Genomic DNA, 12348 nt, shown 5'->3' on the forward strand with positions numbered 1-12348 from the left:
ACACGCAAAAATCACCTGCTGGCTATGCCAGAACCGCTTGCCGGACTTTCTGGAATCACCTGCTGGGAATGCTGGACCCACCTCTCAAATGTGCCAAAATCAAGTGACGGAGACGCCAAAAGCACCTGCCGAGCTAGCCGGAAGCACCTGCTCGAATCGTCGGAACCACCTGCCGGACCTGCCTGAACAACCTGCTGAGCATGCCGGAGCCACCTGCCGGACACGCCAAAATCACCTGCGGGCTGGGCCAGAACCACTTGGAGGACTCTCTGGGATCACCTGCCGGGCATGCCGGAACCACCTCTGAGACGTGCCAGAACCACGTGCTGGACAGGCCGGAACCACCTCCAGGACAGACCAGAACCACCTGCCGAACCAAACTGAATCACCTGCCGAGAACGCTGGAACCACCTGATCCACTGCCCGGAACCACCCGCCGGACACGTCAAAATCACCTGACGGACATGCCAAAATCTTACCTGCTGGACATGCCAAAATCACCAGCCGGCTATGCCAGAACGACTTGCCGGACACTCCGGAATCACCCACCGGGCATGCCGGAGCCACCTCTCAGACTCGCCGGAAGCACGTGCCGGACACGCCGGAACCACCTATTGGACAGACCGGAACCACCTGACGGACCCATCTGAAACACCTGCTGAGCACGCCGGAACAACCTGCTCGACTCGCTGGAGCCACCTGCTGGCCACGCCAAAATCACCAGCCGGCTATGCCAGAACCACTTGCTGGACACTCCGGAATCACCTGCGGGGCATGCCGGAACCACCTCTCAGACGTGCCACTACCATGTGCCGGACACGCCGGAAACACCTACTGGACACAACGGAACCGCCTGTCGGACACGCCTGAACCACCTGCCGAGCATGCAGGAACCACCTGCTCGACTCGCAGGACCCACCTGCCGGACACGCAAAAATCACCTGCTGGCTATGCCAGAACCGCTTGCCGGACTTTCTGGAATCACCTGCTGGGAATGCTGGACCCACCTCTCAAATGTGCCAAAATCAAGTGACGGAGACGCCAAAAGCACCTGCCGAGCTAGCCGGAAGCACCTGCTCGAATCGTCGGAACCACCTGCCGGACCTGCCTGAACAACCTGCTGAGCATGCCGGAGCCACCTGCCGGACACGCCAAAGTCACCTGCGGGCTGGGCCAGAACCACTTGGAGGACTCTCTGGGATCACCTGCCGGGCATGCCGGAACCACCTCTCAGACGTGCCAGAACCACGTGCTGGACAGGCCGGAACCACCTCCAGGACAGACCAGAACCACCTGCCGAACCAAACTGAATCACCTGCCGAGAACGCTGGAACCACCTGATCCACTGCCCGGAACCACCCGCCGGACACGTCAAAATCACCTGACGGACATGCCAAAATCTTACCTGCTGGACATGCCAAAATCACCAGCCGGCTATGCCAGAACGACTTGCCGGACACTCCGGAATCACCCACCGGGCATGCCGGAGCCACCTCTCAGACTCGCCGGAAGCACGTGCCGGACACGCCGGAACCACCTATTGGACAGACCGGAACCACCTGACGGACCCATCTGTAACACCTGCTGAGCACGCCGGAACAACCTGCTCGACTCGCTGGAGCCACCTGCTGGCCACGCCAAAATCACCAGCCGGCTATGCCAGAACCACTTGCTGGACACTCCGGAATCACCTGCGGGGCATGCCGGAACCACCTCTCAGACGTGCCACTACCATGTGCCGGACACGCCGGAAACACCTACTGGACACAACGGAACCGCCTGTCGGACACGCCTGAACCACCTGCCGAGCATGCAGGAACCACCTGCTCGACTCGCAGGACCCACCTGCCGGACACGCAAAAATCACCTGCTGGCTATGCCAGAACCGCTTGCCGGACTTTCTGGAATCACCTGCTGGGAATGCTGGACCCACCTCTCAAATGTGCCAAAATCAAGTGACGGAGACGCCAAAAGCACCTGCCGAGCTAGCCGGAAGCACCTGGTCGAATCGTCGGAACCACCTGCCGGACCTGCCTGAACAACCTGCTGAGCATGCCGGAGCCACCTGCCGGACACGCCAAAGTCACCTGCGGGCTGGGCCAGAACCACTTGGAGGACTCTCTGGGATCACCTGCCGGGCATGCCGGAACCACCTCTGAGACGTGCCAGAACCACGTGCTGGACAGGCCGGAACCACCTCCAGGACAGACCAGAACCACCTGCCGAACCAAACTGAATCACCTGCCGAGAACGCTGGAACCACCTGATCCACTGCCCGGAACCACCCGCCGGACACGTCAAAATCACCTGACGGACATGCCAAAATCTTACCTGCTGGACATGCCAAAATCACCAGCCGGCTATGCCAGAACGACTTGCCGGACACTCCGGAATCACCCACCGGGCATGCCGGAGCCACCTCTCAGACTCGCCGGAAGCACGTGCCGGACACGCCGGAACCACCTATTGGACAGACCGGAACCACCTGACGGACCCATCTGTAACACCTGCTGAGCACGCCGGAACAACCTGCTCGACTCGCTGGAGCCACCTGCTGGCCACGCCAAAATCACCAGCCGGCTATGCCAGAACCACTTGCTGGACACTCCGGAATCACCTGCGGGGCATGCCGGAACCACCTCTCAGACGTGCCACTACCATGTGCCGGACACGCCGGAAACACCTACTGGACACAACGGAACCGCCTGTCGGACACGCCTGAACCACCTGCCGAGCATGCAGGAACCACCTGCTCGACTCGCAGGACCCACCTGCCGGACACGCAAAAATCACCTGCTGGCTATGCCAGAACCGCTTGCCGGACTTTCTGGAATCACCTGCTGGGAATGCTGGACCCACCTCTCAAATGTGCCAAAATCAAGTGACGGAGACGCCAAAAGCACCTGCCGAGCTAGCCGGAAGCACCTGCTCGAATCGTCGGAACCACCTGCCGGACCTGCCTGAACAACCTGCTGAGCATGCCGGAGCCACCTGCTGGACACGCCAAAATCACCTGCGGGCTGGGCCAGAACCACTTGGAGGACTCTCTGGGATCACCTGCCGGGCATGCCGGAACCACCTCTCAGACGTGCCAGAACCACGTGCTGGACAGGCCGGAACCACCTCCAGGACAGACCAGAACCACCTGCCGAACCAAACTGAATCACCTGCCGAGAACGCTGGAACCACCTGATCCACTGCCCGGAACCACCCGCCGGACACGTCAAAATCACCTGACGGACATGCCAAAATCTTACCTGCTGGACATGCCAAAATCACCAGCCGGCTATGCCAGAACGACTTGCCGGACACTCCGGAATCACCCACCGGGCATGCCGGAGCCACCTCTCAGACTCGCCGGAAGCACGTGCCGGACACGCCGGAACCACCTATTGGACAGACCGGAACCACCTGACGGACCCATCTGAAACACCTGCTGAGCACGCCGGAACAACCTGCTCGACTCGCTGGAGCCACCTGCTGGCCACGCCAAAATCACCAGCCGGCTATGCCAGAACCACTTGCTGGACACTCCGGAATCACCTGCGGGGCATGCCGGAACCACCTCTCAGACGTGCCACTACCATGTGCCGGACACGCCGGAAACACCTACTGGACACAACGGAACCGCCTGTCGGACACGCCTGAACCACCTGCCGAGCATGCAGGAACCACCTGCTCGACTCGCAGGACCCACCTGCCGGACACGCAAAAATCACCTGCTGGCTATGCCAGAACCGCTTGCCGGACTTTCTGGAATCACCTGCTGGGAATGCTGGACCCACCTCTCAAATGTGCCAAAATCAAGTGACGGAGACGCCAAAAGCACCTGCCGAGCTAGCCGGAAGCACCTGCTCGAATCGTCGGAACCACCTGCCGGACCTGCCTGAACAACCTGCTGAGCATGCCGGAGCCACCTGCCGGACACGCCAAAATCACCTGCGGGCTGGGCCAGAACCACTTGGAGGACTCTCTGGGATCACCTGCCGGGCATGCCGGAACCACCTCTGAGACGTGCCAGAACCACGTGCTGGACAGGCCGGAACCACCTCCAGGACAGACCAGAACCACCTGCCGAACCAAACTGAATCACCTGCCGAGAACGCTGGAACCACCTGATCCACTGCCCGGAACCACCCGCCGGACACGTCAAAATCACCTGACGGACATGCCAAAATCTTACCTGCTGGACATGCCAAAATCACCAGCCGGCTATGCCAGAACGACTTGCCGGACACTCCGGAATCACCCACCGGGCATGCCGGAGCCACCTCTCAGACTCGCCGGAAGCACGTGCCGGACACGCCGGAACCACCTATTGGACAGACCGGAACCACCTGACGGACCCATCTGAAACACCTGCTGAGCACGCCGGAACAACCTGCTCGACTCGCTGGAGCCACCTGCTGGCCACGCCAAAATCACCAGCCGGCTATGCCAGAACCACTTGCTGGACACTCCGGAATCACCTGCGGGGCATGCCGGAACCACCTCTCAGACGTGCCACTACCATGTGCCGGACACGCCGGAAACACCTACTGGACACAACGGAACCGCCTGTCGGACACGCCTGAACCACCTGCCGAGCATGCAGGAACCACCTGCTCGACTCGCAGGACCCACCTGCCGGACACGCAAAAATCACCTGCTGGCTATGCCAGAACCGCTTGCCGGACTTTCTGGAATCACCTGCTGGGAATGCTGGACCCACCTCTCAAATGTGCCAAAATCAAGTGACGGAGACGCCAAAAGCACCTGCCGAGCTAGCCGGAAGCACCTGCTCGAATCGTCGGAACCACCTGCCGGACCTGCCTGAACAACCTGCTGAGCATGCCGGAGCCACCTGCCGGACACGCCAAAATCACCTGCGGGCTGGGCCAGAACCACTTGGAGGACTCTCTGGGATCACCTGCCGGGCATGCCGGAACCACCTCTCAGACGTGCCAGAACCACGTGCTGGACAGGCCGGAACCACCTCCAGGACAGACCAGAACCACCTGCCGAACCAAACTGAATCACCTGCCGAGAACGCTGGAACCACCTGATCCACTGCCCGGAACCACCCGCCGGACACGTCAAAATCACCTGACGGACATGCCAAAATCTTACCTGCTGGACATGCCAAAATCACCAGCCGGCTATGCCAGAACGACTTGCCGGACACTCCGGAATCACCCACCGGGCATGCCGGAGCCACCTCTCAGACTCGCCGGAAGCACGTGCCGGACACGCCGGAACCACCTATTGGACAGACCGGAACCACCTGACGGACCCATCTGTAACACCTGCTGAGCACGCCGGAACAACCTGCTCGACTCGCTGGAGCCACCTGCTGGCCACGCCAAAATCACCAGCCGGCTATGCCAGAACCACTTGCTGGACACTCCGGAATCACCTGCGGGGCATGCCGGAACCACCTCTCAGACGTGCCACTACCATGTGCCGGACACGCCGGAAACACCTACTGGACACAACGGAACCGCCTGTCGGACACGCCTGAACCACCTGCCGAGCATGCAGGAACCACCTGCTCGACTCGCAGGACCCACCTGCCGGACACGCAAAAATCACCTGCTGGCTATGCCAGAACCGCTTGCCGGACTTTCTGGAATCACCTGCTGGGAATGCTGGACCCACCTCTCAAATGTGCCAAAATCAAGTGACGGAGACGCCAAAAGCACCTGCCGAGCTAGCCGGAAGCACCTGTTCGAATCGTCGGAACCACCTGCCGGACCTGCCTGAACAACCTGCTGAGCATGCCGGAGCCACCTGCCGGACACGCCAAAATCACCTGCGGGCTGGGCCAGAACCACTTGGAGGACTCTCTGGGATCACCTGCCGGGCATGCCGGAACCACCTCTGAGACGTGCCAGAACCACGTGCTGAACAGGCCGGAACCACCTCCAGGACAGACCAGAACCACCTGCCGAACCAAACTGAATCACCTGCCGAGAACGCTGGAACCACCTGATCCACTGCCCGGAACCACCCGCCGGACACGTCAAAATCACCTGACGGACATGCCAAAATCTTACCTGCTGGACATGCCAAAATCACCAGCCGGCTATGCCAGAACGACTTGCCGGACACTCCGGAATCACCCACCGGGCATGCCGGAGCCACCTCTCAGACTCGCCGGAAGCACGTGCCGGACACGCCGGAACCACCTATTGGACAGACCGGAACCACCTGACGGACCCATCTGAAACACCTGCTGAGCACGCCAGAACAACCTGCTCGACTCGCTGGAGCCACCTGCTGGCCACGCCAAAATCACCAGCCGGCTATGCCAGAACCACTTGCTGGACACTCCGGAATCACCTGCGGGGCATGCCGGAACCACCTCTCAGACGTGCCACTACCATGTGCCGGACACGCCGGAAACACCTACTGGACACAACGGAACCGCCTGTCGGACACGCCTGAACCACCTGCCGAGCATGCAGGAACCACCTGCTCGACTCGCAGGACCCACCTGCCGGACACGCAAAAATCACCTGCTGGCTATGCCAGAACCGCTTGCCGGACTTTCTGGAATCACCTGCTGGGAATGCTGGACCCACCTCTCAAATGTGCCAAAATCAAGTGACGGAGACGCCAAAAGCACCTGCCGAGCTAGCCGGAAGCACCTGCTCGAATCGTCGGAACCACCTGCCGGACCTGCCTGAACAACCTGCTGAGCATGCCGGAGCCACCTGCCGGACACGCCAAAATCACCTGCGGGCTGGGCCAGAACCACTTGGAGGACTCTCTGGGATCACCTGCCGGGCATGCCGGAACCACCTCTCAGACGTGCCAGAACCACGTGCTGGACAGGCCGGAACCACCTCCAGGACAGACCAGAACCACCTGCCGAACCAAACTGAATCACCTGCCGAGAACGCTGGAACCACCTGATCCACTGCCCGGAACCACCCGCCGGACACGTCAAAATCACCTGACGGACATGCCAAAATCTTACCTGCTGGACATGCCAAAATCACCAGCCGGCTATGCCAGAACGACTTGCCGGACACTCCGGAATCACCCACCGGGCATGCCGGAGCCACCTCTCAGACTCGCCGGAAGCACGTGCCGGACACGCCGGAACCACCTATTGGACAGACCGGAACCACCTGACGGACCCATCTGTAACACCTGCTGAGCACGCCGGAACAACCTGCTCGACTCGCTGGAGCCACCTGCTGGCCACGCCAAAATCACCAGCCGGCTATGCCAGAACCACTTGCTGGACACTCCGGAATCACCTGCGGGGCATGCCGGAACCACCTCTCAGACGTGCCACTACCATGTGCCGGACACGCCGGAAACACCTACTGGACACAACGGAACCGCCTGTCGGACACGCCTGAACCACCTGCCGAGCATGCAGGAACCACCTGCTCGACTCGCAGGACCCACCTGCCGGACACGCAAAAATCACCTGCTGGCTATGCCAGAACCGCTTGCCGGACTTTCTGGAATCACCTGCTGGGAATGCTGGACCCACCTCTCAAATGTGCCAAAATCAAGTGACGGAGACGCCAAAAGCACCTGCCGAGCTAGCCGGAAGCACCTGTTCGAATCGTCGGAACCACCTGCCGGACCTGCCTGAACAACCTGCTGAGCATGCCGGAGCCACCTGCCGGACACGCCAAAATCACCTGCGGGCTGGGCCAGAACCACTTGGAGGACTCTCTGGGATCACCTGCCGGGCATGCCGGAACCACCTCTGAGACGTGCCAGAACCACGTGCTGGACAGGCCGGAACCACCTCCAGGACAGACCAGAACCACCTGCCGAACCAAACTGAATCACCTGCCGAGAACGCTGGAACCACCTGATCCACTGCCCGGAACCACCCGCCGGACACGTCAAAATCACCTGACGGACATGCCAAAATCTTACCTGCTGGACATGCCAAAATCACCAGCCGGCTATGCCAGAACGACTTGCCGGACACTCCGGAATCACCCACCGGGCATGCCGGAGCCACCTCTCAGACTCGCCGGAAGCACGTGCCGGACACGCCGGAACCACCTATTGGACAGACCGGAACCACCTGACGGACCCATCTGAAACACCTGCTGAGCACGCCGGAACAACCTGCTCGACTCGCTGGAGCCACCTGCTGGCCACGCCAAAATCACCAGCCGGCTATGCCAGAACCACTTGCTGGACACTCCGGAATCACCTGCGGGGCATGCCGGAACCACCTCTCAGACGTGCCACTACCATGTGCCGGACACGCCGGAAACACCTACTGGACACAACGGAACCGCCTGTCGGACACGCCTGAACCACCTGCCGAGCATGCAGGAACCACCTGCTCGACTCGCAGGACCCACCTGCCGGACACGCAAAAATCACCTGCTGGCTATGCCAGAACCGCTTGCCGGACTTTCTGGAATCACCTGCTGGGAATGCTGGACCCACCTCTCAAATGTGCCAAAATCAAGTGACGGAGACGCCAAAAGCACCTGCCGAGCTAGCCGGAAGCACCTGCTCGAATCGTCGGAACCACCTGCCGGACCTGCCTGAACAACCTGCTGAGCATGCCGGAGCCACCTGCCGGACACGCCAAAATCACCTGCGGGCTGGGCCAGAACCACTTGGAGGACTCTCTGGGATCACCTGCCGGGCATGCCGGAACCACCTCTGAGACGTGCCAGAACCACGTGCTGGACAGGCCGGAACCACCTCCAGGACAGACCAGAACCACCTGCCGAACCAAACTGAATCACCTGCCGAGAACGCTGGAACCACCTGATCCACTGCCCGGAACCACCCGCCGGACACGTCAAAATCACCTGACGGACATGCCAAAATCTTACCTGCTGGACATGCCAAAATCACCAGCCGGCTATGCCAGAACGACTTGCCGGACACTCCGGAATCACCCACCGGGCATGCCGGAGCCACCTCTCAGACTCGCCGGAAGCACGTGCCGGACACGCCGGAACCACCTATTGGACAGACCGGAACCACCTGACGGACCCATCTGAAACACCTGCTGAGCACGCCGGAACAACCTGCTCGACTCGCTGGAGCCACCTGCTGGCCACGCCAAAATCACCAGCCGGCTATGCCAGAACCACTTGCTGGACACTCCGGAATCACCTGCGGGGCATGCCGGAACCACCTCTCAGACGTGCCACTACCATGTGCCGGACACGCCGGAAACACCTACTGGACACAACGGAACCGCCTGTCGGACACGCCTGAACCACCTGCCGAGCATGCAGGAACCACCTGCTCGACTCGCAGGACCCACCTGCCGGACACGCAAAAATCACCTGCTGGCTATGCCAGAACCGCTTGCCGGACTTTCTGGAATCACCTGCTGGGAATGCTGGACCCACCTCTCAAATGTGCCAAAATCAAGTGACGGAGACGCCAAAAGCACCTGCCGAGCTAGCCGGAAGCACCTGCTCGAATCGTCGGAACCACCTGCCGGACCTGCCTGAACAACCTGCTGAGCATGCCGGAGCCACCTGCCGGACACGCCAAAATCACCTGCGGGCTGGGCCAGAACCACTTGGAGGACTCTCTGGGATCACCTGCCGGGCATGCCGGAACCACCTCTCAGACGTGCCAGAACCACGTGCTGGACAGGCCGGAACCACCTCCAGGACAGACCAGAACCACCTGCCGAACCAAACTGAATCACCTGCCGAGAACGCTGGAACCACCTGATCCACTGCCCGGAACCACCCGCCGGACACGTCAAAATCACCTGACGGACATGCCAAAATCTTACCTGCTGGACATGCCAAAATCACCAGCCGGCTATGCCAGAACGACTTGCCGGACACTCCGGAATCACCCACCGGGCATGCCGGAGCCACCTCTCAGACTCGCCGGAAGCACGTGCCGGACACGCCGGAACCACCTATTGGACAGACCGGAACCACCTGACGGACCCATCTGTAACACCTGCTGAGCACGCCGGAACAACCTGCTCGACTCGCTGGAGCCACCTGCTGGCCACGCCAAAATCACCAGCCGGCTATGCCAGAACCACTTGCTGGACACTCCGGAATCACCTGCGGGGCATGCCGGAACCACCTCTCAGACGTGCCACTACCATGTGCCGGACACGCCGGAAACACCTACTGGACACAACGGAACCGCCTGTCGGACACGCCTGAACCACCTGCCGAGCATGCAGGAACCACCTGCTCGACTCGCAGGACCCACCTGCCGGACACGCAAAAATCACCTGCTGGCTATGCCAGAACCGCTTGCCGGACTTTCTGGAATCACCTGCTGGGAATGCTGGACCCACCTCTCAAATGTGCCAAAATCAAGTGACGGAGACGCCAAAAGCACCTGCCGAGCTAGCCGGAAGCACCTGCTCGAATCGTCGGAACCACCTGCCGGACCTGCCTGAACAACCTGCTGAGCATGCCGGAGCCACCTGCCGGACACGCCAAAATCACCTGCGGGCTGGGCCAGAACCACTTGGAGGACTCTCTGGGATCACCTGCCGGGCATGCCGGAACCACCTCTGAGACGTGCCAGAACCACGTGCTGGACAGGCCGGAACCACCTCCAGGACAGACCAGAACCACCTGCCGAACCAAACTGAATCACCTGCCGAGAACGCTGGAACCACCTGATCCACTGCCCGGAACCACCCGCCGGACACGTCAAAATCACCTGACGGACATGCCAAAATCTTACCTGCTGGACATGCCAAAATCACCAGCCGGCTATGCCAGAACGACTTGCCGGACACTCCGGAATCACCCACCGGGCATGCCGGAGCCACCTCTCAGACTCGCCGGAAGCACGTGCCGGACACGCCGGAACCACCTATTGGACAGACCGGAACCACCTGACGGACCCATCTGAAACACCTGCTGAGCACGCCGGAACAACCTGCTCGACTCGCTGGAGCCACCTGCTGGCCACGCCAAAATCACCAGCCGGCTATGCCAGAACCACTTGCTGGACACTCCGGAATCACCTGCGGGGCATGCCGGAACCACCTCTCAGACGTGCCACTACCATGTGCCGGACACGCCGGAAACACCTACTGGACACAACGGAACCGCCTGTCGGACACGCCTGAACCACCTGCCGAGCATGCAGGAACCACCTGCTCGACTCGCAGGACCCACCTGCCGGACACGCAAAAATCACCTGCTGGCTATGCCAGAACCGCTTGCCGGACTTTCTGGAATCACCTGCTGGGAATGCTGGACCCACCTCTCAAATGTGCCAAAATCAAGTGACGGAGACGCCAAAAGCACCTGCCGAGCTAGCCGGAAGCACCTGCTCGAATCGTCGGAACCACCTGCCGGACCTGCCTGAACAACCTGCTGAGCATGCCGGAGCCACCTGCCGGACACGCCAAAATCACCTGCGGGCTGGGCCAGAACCACTTGGAGGACTCTCTGGGATCACCTGCCGGGCATGCCGGAACCACCTCTGAGACGTGCCAGAACCACGTGCTGGACAGGCCGGAACCACCTCCAGGACAGACCAGAACCACCTGCCGAACCAAACTGAATCACCTGCCGAGAACGCTGGAACCACCTGATCCACTGCCCGGAACCACCCGCCGGACACGTCAAAATCACCTGACGGACATGCCAAAATCTTACCTGCTGGACATGCCAAAATCACCAGCCGGCTATGCCAGAACGACTTGCCGGACACTCCGGAATCACCCACCGGGCATGCCGGAGCCACCTCTCAGACTCGCCGGAAGCACGTGCCGGACACGCCGGAACCACCTATTGGACAGACCGGAACCACCTGACGGACCCATCTGAAACACCTGCTGAGCACGCCGGAACAACCTGCTCGACTCGCTGGAGCCACCTGCTGGCCACGCCAAAATCACCAGCCGGCTATGCCAGAACCACTTGCTGGACACTCCGGAATCACCTGCGGGGCATGCCGGAACCACCTCTCAGACGTGCCACTACCATGTGCCGGACACGCCGGAAACACCTACTGGACACAACGGAACCGCCTGTCGGACACGCCTGAACCACCTGCCGAGCATGCAGGAACCACCTGCTCGACTCGCAGGACCCACCTGCCGGACACGCAAAAATCACCTGCTGGCTATGCCAGAACCGCTTGCCGGACTTTCTGGAATCACCTGCTGGGAATGCTGGACCCACCTCTCAAATGTGCCAAAATCAAGTGACGGAGACGCCAAAAGCACCTGCCGAGCTAGCCGGAAGCACCTGCTCGAATCGTCGGAACCACCTGCCGGACCTGCCTGAACAACCTGCTGAGCATGCCGGAGCCACCTGCCGGACACGCCAAAATCACCTGCGGGCTGGGCCAGAACCACTTGGAGGACTCTCTGGGATCACCTGCCGGGCATGCCGGAACCACCTCTGAGAC

Source organism: Equus asinus, chromosome 23, assembly GCF_041296235.1.
Source record: "Equus asinus isolate D_3611 breed Donkey chromosome 23, EquAss-T2T_v2, whole genome shotgun sequence".
NCBI lineage: Eukaryota > Metazoa > Chordata > Mammalia > Perissodactyla > Equidae > Equus > Equus asinus.